Source organism: Coregonus clupeaformis, chromosome 1 (genome assembly GCF_020615455.1).
Source record: "Coregonus clupeaformis isolate EN_2021a chromosome 1, ASM2061545v1, whole genome shotgun sequence".
In the NCBI taxonomy this organism is placed as follows: domain Eukaryota; kingdom Metazoa; phylum Chordata; class Actinopteri; order Salmoniformes; family Salmonidae; genus Coregonus; species Coregonus clupeaformis.
This window is the reverse complement of record NC_059192.1, coordinates 35846069-35861276: the sequence shown is the minus strand read 5'-3', so window position 1 is coordinate 35861276 and position 15208 is coordinate 35846069. Positions and strand designations below refer to the sequence as shown.

At 39.6% G+C, this 15208-nt stretch overlaps 1 long non-coding RNA gene across 1 annotated transcript; it reads right to left on the bottom strand.

Moving 5' to 3' along the window:
* Positions 1-1275: 1275 nt before the first annotated feature.
* Positions 1276-14210, bottom strand: LOC121567704. Its single transcript, XR_006001151.2, has 5 exons — positions 11617-14210; positions 6442-6540; positions 6182-6325; positions 5960-6008; positions 1276-3227 (listed from the first exon to the last, which is right to left on the bottom strand). It is a non-coding gene; the product is annotated as an uncharacterized LOC121567704 (long non-coding RNA).
* Between the last annotated feature and the right edge of the window lie 998 nt (positions 14211-15208).

The window sequence follows — 15208 nt, the reverse complement described above, 5'->3', positions numbered from 1 at the left end:
GCTTGCATGGTGATGGCAGACTTACCAATATCTAAACGGAGACAGTTGTCTTTTTTCAATGGTTATTTGCGTTACTTGGATTGACAAATACATTATGGTTAATTTCTGTAATTCGGCTCTCATACCCTCTCTACATGAAATTGCAACATGTATTTTAAACCATGAAAATTAAATGGTCTGCATGTAGAGAATGTCAGATGATCTCAGTTTAAACCTTGCAAGTGGCTAGGTGTCTGATTACTATGGTTCCATCTCTTTTGGCACTTGTTAATGTACACCTCACTTTTTTGACAACATGACTACCCCTGTTCTGTATATGTGTCATGTGTGTCTCCCACAGTTCTGTAAATATTGGAATAAAACATTGGCTGGGTTATCTGTACATTCATAGAAAGAATTTCCTTTACATGAGGAAGTTACTGCTAAATTAGCTATAGTATAATAAAAAGCATATACCACATTTGAATTTAGTGTTTGAAAACTCAAGTCTGATGAATATTTTATTCATATTTATATAACCCTGTATATATTTTGTCACTTTGAAATGTAGATTTTTACTTACTTGTTAGAACTATGAACTTAGCTAATTAGAAACTTAACAAATCAGTTATTGAAATTAAATGACTTAAAATACATTGTGTTGGTAATTTTTTGAGTTCATGTTCTTTAAAAAAAAAAAAAAAAAAAACATGCAGAACCTGGTTCCAAACCAACACCTGTCTCCTACACACAATAGTACCTGGTTCCAAAACGTACCGCCTCCTACACACAATAGTACCTGGTTTCAAACCAACACCTGTCTCCTACACACAATAGTACCTGATTCCAAACCAACACCTGTCTCCTACACACAATAGTACCTGGTTTCAAACCAAGGCCTGTCTCCTACACACAATAGTACCTGGTTTCAAACCAAGGCCTGTCTCCTACACACAATAGTACCTGGTTCCAAACCAAGGCCTGTCTCCTACACACAATAGTACCTGGTTCCAAACCAAGGCCTGTCTCCACGCAACACAGTACATGGTTGTAGTGAGTGCAAAATGTGTGCAGTTGGACAGTTGTTGAACAACTTCGCTACATTCAATCCGTAGCGCTGAAGATTTGTGTTATAGCACAATTTCAATTTAAAGGTAATTTCCGATTGATGCAACGTTTACCGTGAATGCAGTTTCTGCGACCGCGGGATTATTGCATTTAAATCGTGCTATAGCGAGGATCTTCCGCGCAACAGATTGAATCTAGGCCATAATACAAGGTTGATACATCAATAAATCAATGGGATTCATAATTTTATTCTATATAATACACAAAAGTCAGACAGAGTTAATTTGTAACAATGCTTATTACTGCACTAGCCCACAAGAAAAGTACATTTCCTAGGGTTCTATTCAATCCAAATCACGGAAGTTCAGCGTTACAGCGTAATTGAAATTTAAAGGCAATGTTTCTGCGTTAGCGGAGACTGCATTCATGGTAAACGCTGCATATGACAGCTCAATCTGAAATTACCTTTACACTTCTATTGCACAATCTGTAACGCTTCCCCGATACAGATTGAATAGAGCCCTAAATTATTGCTCAGTAACAAATAAAATTGGTCAGCTGGTGTCAGAGGTTTTATAAACAACTTTACAGGGGTCCCTTCGACAGTATTTATTCATACAGTTAGCTGTTTCCACATGTAACTATAAACATTACAAAATATATCATTCAAAATAAATAGATATAAAAACAATATCTGTATAAAAGTTACCCCTTTCTTGCTGCTGTTATCCATATTCACTTAATATTGATAAGGAAGTAATATTGTAAGTAATATGAAATAAACTCTAAAATTGTGCTCTGAGTTAGTTTGAAGATGACTACACAGTTATACCATGGTTATACTTTTCAATAGGGTTCAGTTTGTTTTTCCCTAAACTGCAATGTTCCTTCCTGGGTTAACAGTCAGTGTCTAATAGTGTTAAAAAAATTCTGTCACACAAGCATTGACTCATCTCCATTGTTTCAACTGTGGAGAGCACAATGCTAAGGTTTCCCTATTTGTGTCCATCTGGGAAGGATTTAAATGCAAAAATATATATATATATAAACTATATTGGGTGGCGGCACAACTGTGGCCCCTCATGATGAGTTCAGATTTTTTGTGGCCCCCACCCCCATCAAAGTTGCCCATCCCCTGAACTATACAAACACATTCCCACTGAATTCTGGACCACCTTGAACTTTTCTATCACGACAGTTTGCGAACCCCTGTGTTATGCTACTTATCCTGCATACACACATATTACAGTATAATGGTCAAATGACCTGTTTAAAAATGTCCAATATGTTTGAGCAGTTTCATAATCAGTGAACTTTTCCCTTTGCCTCTTTTGATTCGAAGACCCTAGAGAGTACAGTGCACAATACTGTTAAAGAATTCGACTCCTTTAAAAACAAGCACTAAGTGCATATAGTTCCTACATGGAAACACAGACTGGATAAATTGCCCTAAAAGTACATTCAAATGGCCCAAATGTGCCCAACATGAATGTATAATCTAACATTTCCCTTTTACACTTCATTACCATGAGGATGTTAAATATGACCAGCAAATAGAAACCTTTTACTCTTATAGAAGTACAGTATGTGAAACCTGGCCCAGGAAGCACGATTGTGCTGTATTCACTTGTATCCTGCTGATGGCAAGTCGAGGCAGTGCGGTACTTGGTATTCGACCTAATAAGCTACAATAGAACAATAGGTGTTGAAGCATTGACAGTTATGGTTAGAAATCCAAATTATTCAAGATGTGTCTCATGTTCACTACTGTTTTTGAAACAACTTATTGATTGAACAACTTACTTATCGATAGATAGATTATTGGAATATCTACACAAGCTAAACCTAGCATCACTACTCAAAGGCCATCATTTCAAAAAGCTGTGAGAGCTACTCTTTACTAACTACATGATCTTCCTCAGAGTATAGTCTGACTGCAGACAAGATAAGGGATTGACAGCGCCAGTTAACACAGTTCTATGTGAGAGCTCCGTTCTGTAACACACTGAGTGTGTGTGAACACATCTTTCCTAACAGTATAATAAATTAAATGGTCCAACTCCACTCAAATAATACCCTGTGGTCAGAGTACAGTCCAGTACAAAAATGATTCTTTTTCGGTTGGTCATCCAAAGATGTTCCCTTGGTTCTGTCACATCAATGTCAGAAGGAAGATGAGGCTGAGGAAGTAATGAGAGATTTGTTGGTTAATTCACTCTTAACATCCCCATTATTACAAAACATAATTACAACTCGTACAGAAATATTTACATATACTTTCACTACCGTTCAAATGTTTGGGGTCACTTAGAAATGTCCTTGTTTTCGAAAGAAAATAAAAAATTTTGTCCATTAAAATAACATCAAATTGATCAGAAATACAGTGTAGACATTGTTAATGTTGTAAATGGCTATTGTAGCTGGAAACGGCTGATTTTTTATGGAATATCTACATAGGCGTACAGAGGCCCATTATCAAATCACATTTTATTTGCCACATGCGCCGAATACAACAGGTTTAGACATTACAGTGAAATGCTTACTTACAAGCCCTTAACCAACAATGCAGTGTTAAGTAAGAAAATAAAAGCAAATAACTCAACAGCAGCAGTAAAATAAAATAACAGTAGGGAGGCTATATACAGGGGGGTACCGGTACAGAGTCAATGTGCGGGGGCACCGGCTAGTCAAGGTAATTGAGGTAATATGTACATGTGGGTAGAGTTAAAGTGACTATGCATAAATAATAAACAGAGTAGCAGCAGCGTAAAAGAGGGGGATGTGGTGGGGGGGGGGGGCAGTGCAAATAGTCCGGGTAGCCATGATTAGCTGTTCAGGAGTCTTATGGCTTGGGGGTAGAAGCTGTTGAGAAGCCTTTTGGACCTAGACTTGGCACTCTGGTACCGCTTGCCATGCGGTAGTAGAGAGAACAGTCTATGACTAGGGTGGCTGGAGTCAATTTTTAGGGCCTTCCTCTGACACCGCCTGGTATAGAGGTCCTGGATGGCAGGAAGCTTGGCCCCAGTGATGTACTGGGCCGTACGCACTACCCTCTGTAGTGCCTTGCGGTCGGAGGCCGAGCAGTTGTCATACCAGGTGGTGATGCAACCAGTCAGGATGCTCTCGATGGTGCAGCTGTAGCTGTAGACATTTTTGAGGATCTGAGGACCCATGCCAAATCTTTTCAGTCTCCTGAGGGGGAATAGGCTTTGTCGTGCCCTCTTCACGACTGTCTTGGTGTGTTTGGACCATGATAGTTTGTTGGTGATGTGGACATCAAGGAACTTGAAGCTCTCAACCTGTTCCACTACAGCCCTGTCAATGAGAATGGGGGTGTGCTCAGTCCTCTTTTTTTTCCTGTAGTCCACAATCATCTCCTTTGTCTTGATCACGTTGAGGGAGAGGTTGTTATCCTGGCACCACATGGCCAGGTCTCTGACCTCCTCCCTATAGGCTGTCTCATTGTTGTCGGTGATCAGGCCTACCACTGTTGTGTCGTCGGCAAACTTAATGATGGTGTTGGAGTCGTGCCTGGCCATGCAGTCATGGGTGAACAGGGAGTACAGGAGGGGACTGAGCATGCACCCCTGAGGGGCCCCCGTGTTGAGGATCAGCGTGGCAGATGTGTTGTTACCTACCCTTACCACCTGGGGGCGACCCGTCAGGAAGTCCAGGATCCAGTTGCAGAGGGAGGTGTTTAGTCCCAGGGTCCTTAGCTTAGTGATGAGCTTTGAGGGCACTATGGTGTTGAACGCTGAGCTGTAGTCAATGAATAGCATTCTCACGTAGGTGTTCCTCTTGTCCAGGTGGGAAAGGGCAGTGTGGAGTTCAATAGAGATTGTATCATCTGTGGATCTGTTGGGGCGGTATGCAAATTGGAGTGGGTCTAGGGTTTCTGGGATGATGGTGTTGATGTGAGCCATGACCAGCCTTTCAAAGCACTTCATGGCTACAGACGTGAGTGCTACGGGTCGGTAGTCATTCAAGAAAAAGTCCAGTGTCTGTGTTCTTTTGCCCATCTTAATATTTTCTTTTTATTGGCCAATCTGAGATATGGCTTTTTCTTTGCAACTCTGCCTAGAAGGTCAGCATCCCGGAGTCGCCTCTTCACTGTTGACGTTGAGACTGGTGTTTTGCGGGTACTATTTAATGAAGCTGCCAGTTGAGGACCTGTGAGGCATCTGTTTCTCAAACTAGACACTCTAATGTATTTGTCCTCTTGCTCAGTTGTGCACCGGGGCCTCCCACTCCTCTTTCTATTCTGGTTAGAGACAGTTTGCGCTGTTCTGTGAAGGGAGTAGTACACAGCATTGTACGAGATCTTCAGTTTCTTGGCAATTTCTCGCATGGAATAGCCTTCATTTCTCAGAACAAGAATAGACTGATGAGTTTCAGAAGAAAGTTATTTGTTTCTGGACATTTTGAGCCTGTAATCGAACCCACAATTGCTGATGCTCCAGATACTCAACTAGTCTCAAGAAGGCCAGTTTTATTGCTTCTTTAATCAGCACAACAGTTTTCAGCTGTGCTAACATAATTTCAAAATGGTTTTCTAATGATCAATTAGCCATTTAAAATGATAAACTTGGATTAGCAAACACAACGTGCCATTGGAACACAGGACTGATGGTTGCTGATAATGGGCCTCTGTATGCCTATGTAGATATTCCATTAAAAATCAGCCGTTTCCAGCTACAATAGCCATTTACAACATTAACAATGTCTACACTGTGTTTCGGATCAATTTTATGTTATTTTAATGGACAAAAAAATTGCTTTTCTTTTTAAAAAATTACCCCAAACTTTTGAACGGTAGTGTATGTAGGCTAATTTCATATATAATTATGTATAATAATTGACAGCCGTTATCATCAATTGGTCACACCAACAAATTTGAGGAATGCATACTTACTGAAATGTTTACGCTTGGTAAAGAGGTCCCGTTGTCTCTTCAATAGGTTCTGCAGAACAAGAAGAAAATGCTGATTTTCTTTTATGTATTTTCACCAGAACCTAAAGAGGTCAATGTGTCATAATGCTACAAACATCATATGTGTTTCTCTATCATCATGCTACAATAAGTGTAATGAATGACAATGTTAGTTTATAATGAGATGGTAGACGTGAGCCCTACCACGAAGGGGCCTCTTCTGTGCCTTGCGTCGATGCACCATGACTCCAATGATCAATACTGCAGCGACCAGAATAACTGCCAGCACAGAGAAGCTGGAAATGGCTGCCAGTCTCCAGACATCAGATCTTTCCTTGGTAACTGTGCCTGAAAGGGGACATATTGGTCGAAGAGGACAGTTTTAGGCAATTAAGCATTGGTTTTTGTTTGATTTAATTGTAAGACATAAGGTTGACTGTTCCTTAGCTAAGGATTTTACTTACATGTGTTACATGAAGGAGTCTTTGGATATTGCTTGCATGATGAGCAGGATACGCATTGGTCTATGTCCGAACTCCAGAACTCTGAACTACTGCATAGGTCTGTGAAAAAACATCAAATGGAGAGACTTAATGCTTAATTCTCTGACAGCTTTTACCCCTTTTAATGACAACAATTTGTGACTTAATTTGCTCATTGGGAAATGTTCCTCTACCTCACCAAAACAAATGAACTATTTCCTTCAACATTGGTCAATGAGAACAATGGATCTGCTTGAATAGTCTTTAGACCAGGGTTCTTCAATTCCGGTCCTGGAGGGCCGAAACACCTCTGTTTTTCATCCTCTCCTTCTAATCAGGGGCTAATTCAGACCTGGGACACCAGGTGAGTGCAATTAACTACCAGGTAGAAATAAAAAACAGAAGTGTTTCGGCCCTCCAGGACCGGAATTGAAGAACCCTGCTTTAGACAGAAACCTACAGTTGAAGTCGGAAGTTTACATACACTTAGGTTGGAGTCATTAAAACTCGTTTTTCAACCACTCCACAAATGTCTTGTTAACAAACTATAGTTTTGGCAAGTTGGTTAGGACATCTACTTTGTGCTTGACAAAGGTAATTTTTCCAACAATGGTTTACAGACAGATTATTTCACTTATAATTCACTGTATCACAATTCCAGTGGGTCAGAAGATTACATACATTAAGTTGACTGTGTCTTTAAACAGCTTGGAAAATTCCAGAAAATGATGTCATGGCTTTAGAAGCTTCTGATAGGTTAATTGACATCATTTGAGTCAATTGGAGGTGTACCTGTGGAGGTCTACAATATTTTTTCTGAGGTCTTGGCTGATTTCTTTTGATTTTCCCATGATGTCAAGCAAAGAGGCACTGAGTTTGAAGGTAGGCCTTGAAATACATCCACAGGTACACCTCCAATTGACTCAAATGATGTCATGGCTTTAGAAGCTTCTGATAGGCTAATTGACATCATTTGAGTCAATTGGAGGTGTACCTGTGGATGTATTTCAAGGCCTACCTTCAAACTCAGTGCCTATTTGCTTGTAGACCTCCACAAGTCTGGTTCATTCTTGGGAGCAATTTCCAAACGCCTGAAGGTACCACGTTCATCTGTACAAACAATAGTACGCAAGTATAAACACCATGGGACCACGCAGCCGTCATACCGCTCAGGAAGGAGATGCGTTCTGTCTCCTAGAGATGAACGTACTTTGGTGCGAAAAGTGCAAATCAATCCCAGAACAACAGCAAAGGACCTTGTGAAGATGCTGGAGGAAACAGGTACAAAAGTATCTATATCCACAGTAAAACGAGTCCTATATCGACATAACCTGAAAGGCCGCTCAGCAAGGAAGAAGCCACTGCTCCAAAACCGCCATAAAAAAGCCAGACTACGGTTTGCAACTGCACATGGGGACAAAGATCTTACTTTTTGGAGAAATGTCCTCTGGTCTGATGAAACAAAAATAGAACTGTTTGGCCATAATAACCATCGTTATGTTTGGAGGAAAAAGGGGCATGCTTGCAAGCCGAAGAACACCATTCCAACCATGAAGCACGGGGGTGGCAGCATCATGCTGTGGGGGTGCTTTGCTGCATGGGGGTTGGTTGGTCGCAAATGGGTCTTCCAAATGGACAATGACCCCAAGCATACTTCCAAAGTTGTGGCAAAATGGCTTAAGGACAACAAAGTCAAGGTATTGGAGTGGCCATCATAAAGCCCTGACCTCAACCCTATAGAAAATGTGTAGGCAGAACTGAAAAAGTGTGTGCAAGCAAGGAGGCCTACAAACCTGACTCAGTTACACCAGCTCTGTTAGGAGGAATGGGCCATAATTCACCCAACTTATTGTGGGAAGCTTGTGGAAGGCTACCCGAAACGTTTGACCAAAGTTAAACAATTTAAAGGCAATGCTACCAAATACTAATTGAGTGTATGTAAGCTTCTGACCCACTGGGAATGTGATGAAAGAAATAAAAGCTGAAATAAATCATTCTCTCTACTATTATTCTGATATTTCACATTCTTAAAATAAAGTGGTGATCCTAACTGACCTACGACAGGGAATTTTTACTAGGATTAAATGTCAGGAATTGTGAAAAACAGAGTTTAAATGTATTTGGCTAATGTGTATGTAAACTTCCGACTTCAACTGTAAGTATGATTTATCTTATTGTAGATGTTTTTAAAACCTGCCAATAAAAAGGTATGCACTTAGTCTGTGGTCTGAGAAAGGAATTGTTTTTGCCCAATGATAAAGAAATCGTATGACATCAAGTCCAAAGAAATAGAGAAGATCCGAGAAACTGTGGGTTTCCTCTTCTTATGAAATTAGTTGGGGAATTCCTTTGAATTTCGCATACTGATGCACTTACGTGCCAATTAACATTACTCATTGGCTTTGCGTGCACAAGCATGGTGAGATGTCGTGTGTGAATGGCAGGATGTGTGTTATCAAGACGATTTCTGACACATTGTTTTGGCGTGTTTGACTTCTAGAGAAGGTGTGGGGAGACTGGGAGTAAACATTACCATAACAGCAGTGAACTGACAGACAAATATGTCGTAGACTAGATTTAAAATGTCTATGTTCCTTGAGAGACACTACAACGGAAACCACATATCCTTTTAGAGAACCCACAGACAGCAGTACCAGACTCATAAAAAAGAGGCATGTGTCAATTTATATCTAAGGTGATTAAGTATGGAAGAAAGGGTCTGCAATGTTAATTCAACTCGGTAAAGAATAAAGCCTGATGGTGAATTCAATGTAGTGATCACAGCGCTTAACAAACTTGTCGATAATGTGATGAAACGCCTGTTACTTTACAGAGTTCGGGTTACTCTGACACTGCTTGTCAGGCTTGACGTCTCCACGTCAATAGATTCACTCATTGAAGTGATGTAAAGTGTCAATGAGATAAAGCCTATAGTTTCCTCTTCCTTGAGCTTGAAGGTCACACAAGGGTCTAGTCAGTGTAATCAGGTGTTGACAATGTGGTTTGTCACTTTGTAATTCAGCATATAACCACATGGACAATGTACTTTGAGAAAATGGTTTGTTACCGGACCAAATTTGAACCAATCATAGACGTTTATGTTTCACAAGTTTGGACAGCAAAGTACAGTACAGTACAGTAGAGTGAAGAACAGTAGAGTACAGAGAAGTACAGTACAGTACAGTACAGTAGAGTACAGAGGAGTAGAGTACAGTAAAGAGAAGTAGAGTACAGTACAGCAAAGATAAGTAGAGTAGAGTATAGTACAGCACAGTAGAGTACAGTACAGTAAAGAGAAGTAGAGTATAGTACAGTACAGTAGAGTAGAGTACAGTAAAGAGAAGTAGAGTACAGTACAGCAAAGAGAAGTAGAGTAGATTATAGTACAGCACAGTAGAGTACAGTACAGTAAAGAGAAGTAGAGTATAGTACAGTACAGTAGAGCACAATAGCGTAGAGGACAGTATAATGTACTGTACTGAACTATACTTTACTGTACTGTATTCTACTGTACTGTACTGTGATGTGCTGTACTGTACTGTACTGTGATGTCCAAACTTGTGAAACATGGACGTCTATGATTGGTTCAGATTTGGTCTGGTCCGGACCAACCAAATTTGGTCTTGTTTGGGGGCAGATCTCATTAGAATAATAGCCAGTGTGTAGAATAATACCCATATATGCATAGGATGATATTGCGTATTCCTACCTTTGTGTACCTTTTTCAGGATACATCAACATGAAGAGAATGCATAATTATGCATTTCTGTGTAGTACAGATCAGGGACCCATGATGTAATTCCATTACCGTAATTCTGTTAACGGGTGTAAATTCACTTCACTTACTGTAGTTTAATAACCAAAATAGTTTTTTTATAACTCAAGGTGTCATGTCATAGCAGATACCCCATTCGTTCTGCAGACATCTTTGAATCTTTATTCAGAGCAGATAATTAACAGTTTTTTTCGAAAATGTGGTCGCATAAAAAACTGAAGGACATTTTGCCGTAATTATGTTACCAAACTTTGTATCTGCACAGTTCTTCCAGTAAATGTGTTTTTATGAAATGTTGTTATAAATTGTGCAAAGTAGTCCTTGTGCATCAATGGCTTTTGTTTGGCATACATTTTAAAGTGAAAAATCTGAGTCTGAATTGTTTTCCGTGGAATTGCCCATCAGTTGCTTTGAAACTCAGTGAAACAATACCATAAGGTCAGAACTGAGTGACACAATGATGTAAGACAAAGGTGTGAGATGAGAGTGCAGGAAATTGGAGACTTGATGTTTCCATGGTAACATACTATTTATGAAGAAGCAGATTATGCATGTTATCAGGAATTGTTGTGGATTCTCATCTTTGTCTGACTTCCAGGACTGTTCATGTTAGAATTGCTGAGTGATCATAAGCAATCAACACATTTTGGGTAGTGACCTGCAAAATCCCAAATTCACCCTTGGGCCCTGGATGAAAGCCCATTTCAGCATTAGCTACATTGTTGCCCTGGTCTGGACAATACTGAAACAGTCTCACATGCATTTAAGACATAATACAATTTTTTCTGATGCCCGCTCATCACTAAGAGCCATCCTAGAAAATAGCCTCAATAAAGGAATTATTAATGTGCTGGTAATGTGAATGGGAAGCATTATATTGTCAAGTTCAAAGTCACCATTAATTATGCACATTTGTGGAGTTCACAATTTTACTTAAGAAGTTATAGCCTACATCCTCTCAAGAAAGTAAATAGGTTATAATGATTTTTGTCTATTGCCAACTATAAGTAGACCCATCCATCAGGTCTGTCCTTTTCAACCATGGGCATGGATAGAGTGAAATAAGGCGATTGGAATGCGGAACCGGTGAGAAGGCAGCTGGTAGAGGAAGCAACTCCATAAGCAACCCTTTCTTTTATCAGACTCCATTTGAGTAGCCATGCGATGACTCCATGACGGTCAGTGAAACAAGAATTCCCATGCGATTAAAAGTTAGATAAAATAACGTTTCTTTAAAACGCATTTAAAATATCGTATTGCAATCGAAAATTTGTTTTTAAGTATTTTTATTTGCCTTACATAGATTAACGGATGTAAACACAATGAATACAATTCAAGTTTAGCTATATCCATAAAAGTTAAATTAAAAGTATTTTACTTACTTTGTTGCCCGTTCACTCCGTTTAGGTTCGCTACAGTCGCAATGATAAGTCCACAAAGCGCACAGATAATGTTTGAAGCCATGGTTCTTGTATAAACGCAATTCCCGAAAGTTAATCTGATGAAGAGCCAGTTTTGGTTTTCACCATGGAAAAGCTAGCCTCACAATGAGTCACCCGGAGTAGTCTGAGCCTTGTTTTAATAGAGTACACACCCACGCTAACAGTTCAACTCCTATGAGTCATTTCCTATGTACTGTACTCACATTCTCAGTGTATTGCGCGCGTAGCACAGCCATCCCGACAGGCAGGAAACTTTAGAATGATAGAACATTTTACTTTCGTTTATTGTAGTAAAGCGAAAAATGGCAATGGATCATCCACAATATGTATATTAGAACCAGCAGAACTAAATACCATGACCGCACCCTTTTTGATTTGCCCTTAGCCAACTTCAGAGTGCAAAATCTGGATAGTCTGGAATTAATAGGTTTCTCATTGTTATTACCACGCCTGTCTACGTCATTCACTGAGCACTGCCAAAAAACACAAGTATCTGGCAGTTGCATAGGTCTGGATCCCATAAGCAGTGGAGAAAAGCGCTTTACACTGGGGTTGAATACGTTTAGGGTTGTTTAAAACTTCACAGAACTTTTGTGATGCAAAGTTGTATTTTTCTGAGAAACACTACAGGGAAATTAATACAATTACAGAAGAGGATCCTCATCTTGGTTCACATGAGTAGGTTCTGCAGCTATTACAGTGTTCAATTTAACGTCATATATATATATTTTTTGTGATCCAATTGACATTTTTGTCATTTAGTAGACGCTCTTATCCAGAGCGACTTACAATTAGTGAGTGCATACATTTTTCATACTATGTTGTATACATGTGTGGTATATATTATTTTGTATGGTCATATGGTTGTATGTATATGTAACACTTGACTGTCAAAGGAGCTTGTTTTTTGCCATCCTCAGGAAGGAGCAACATCTGTAAAAACACAACGCAAAACCCCTCCTGCTATATACAGTATTGGGAAACCAAATGTTAGGCGCACAAGTGGGAACTGAAACACTCACAGACCCACATATATTTGATACTTCTGCTTTCTTAACAAGATCAAATGCTTTCCCATTATTAACCTGCCAAAAGGTTTAGAAGAGGTCAGAAAACCCCACGATTAGGAAATGTATTCAACATTCAACTCAACTCATGATGCACAAGTGAACGTTTTTACTAGGAACGCACAACTTCTACACTGTGAAATACAGAATGATCGCTAGTATGTTCCAAACGACATGTATGTTCATAACATCACAATCAGAGCCCACACTGTCCACTCATTTATACCAATCCAAATATCCAGACAGACACAACATTACATCAAAATATTATAGAGGTCTTATTTTGAACCGATACATGTTTTTTTTGCCATTGACTGTAGATCACCAGAATCTCACTGTGGTTTTTTGAAGCCAGTTATGATTTTGGTTCTCACAGGAGCTAACGTCAAACGCATTACAGAGCTCTCATTATACTGTTTACATCATCGGAACTAAGTGTTCCGAGGTCCATTAAGGCAGAATATGGTTGTAACAGATGTTTTGAGACTAGTGTATGAGTAACCTTTAACAAAGTCGTCTTGGAGGACCTGGATGGGACAGCCCACTTAGTATGACACTCATGAGCTGACTATTCCATTGAAATGACGTAATCAGTAATGAGGCACTAAAACCTGCAGATGTTGTGTGTGACTGTAAGTCGCTCTAGGTGCTAGCAACAGGATTGGTCATAACTGGCTTAACACACTAAGATCTAGCCCAAGGTGATCCTTAACACTCCTTTTTGTGCTGATTCTGCGCCAAACTAAACTGCCAACTTTGTGTCGAATGATTCCTATTGACAATAGTAGGGCTCGACTTTAAGATTGTCCGGGGCAAGTAAAAAAAATAAGTGTCAGACAAGTAGTTATCTCAGTAGTTAACACTAGAAACAACAAGACTGTCATTTTAACTTCATGTGAATTAAACATTTTAATATCTGCATTTTTAAAGTCATGCCCCCCTCCATCTTTGACTTTTCCTAAATAAATATATTTAACACACTGACATTGTTAGAATTTCGATTTGTGTTATAAGCAGTTTTAGGAGGACATGTCATTTCCCCCCAGCCCTTCCTTCACCTGACAGTTGGCTGCCCATCTGATAATGGCCCATGGAAACTCCACCTAAACTATATAAAAACTAATTGCACAGATATAATAATTATAGCCTAAAGACAACATTAAATTGACAGTCTGATGGGTGACAATATTATAAATTGTGAATTGACGTGTGTAATTGACTAAGCTTAACCAAAAAGCAACATTTTCTAATCATCCTACAGAGGTTCATGCAGGTCATACATCTGTATCTTTATTTACCAAATAACTGAGATGAGCTCTATTTCAAAATATCACTTTTTCCAAGAAAAAAACGCTGTTCAATGCGCTCCACACAGAGCACTGGCGGCAGCATATAGCCTAGGCTACTAAGCAACGACTACTAGTAATACAAATATATACAGTGAGGGAAAATAGTATTTGATCCCCTGCTGATTTTGTACGTTTGCCCACTGACAAAGAAATGATCAGTCTATAATTTTTATGGTAGGTTTATTTGAACAGTGAGAGACAGAATAACAACAACAAAATCCAGAAAAACGCATGTCAAAAATGTTATAAATTGATTTGCATTTGAATGAGGGAAATACAGTGGGGAAAAAAAGTATTTAGTCAGCCACCAATTGTGCAAGTTCTCCCACTTAAAAATATGAGAGAGGCCTGTAATTTTCATCATAGGTACACGTCAACTATGACAGACAAATTGAGGGAAAAAAATCCAGAAAATCACATTGTATGATTTTTAATGAATTTATTAGCAAATTATGGTGGAAAATAAGTATTTGGTCACCTACAAACAAGCAAGATTTCTGGCTCTCACAGACCTGTAACTTCTTCTTTAAGAGGCTCCTCTGTCCTCCACTCGTTACCTGTATTAATGGCACCTGTTTGAACTTGTTATCAGTATAAAAGACACCTGTCCACAACCTCAAACAGTCACACTCCAAACTCCACTATGGCCAAGACCAAAGAGCTGTCAAAGGACACCAGAAACAAAATTGTAGACCTGCACCAGGCTGGGAAGACTGAATCTGCAATAGGTAAGCAGCTTGGTTTGAAGAAATCAACTGTGGGAGCAATTATTAGGAAATGGAAGACATACAAGACCACTGATAATCTCCCTCGATCTGGGGCTCCACGCAAGATCTCACCCCGTGGGGTCAAAATGATCACAAGAACGGTGAGCAAAAATCCCAGAACCACACGGGGGGGACCTAGTGAATGACCTGCAGAGAGCTGGGACCAAAGTAACAAAGCCTACCATCAGTAACACACTACGCTGCCAGGGACTCAAATCCTGCAGTGCCAGACGTGTCCCCCTGCTTAAGCCAGTACATGTCCAGGCCCGTCTGAAGTTTGCTAGAGTGCATTTGGATGATCCAGAAGAGGATTGGGAGAATGTCATATGGTCAGATGAAACCAAAATAG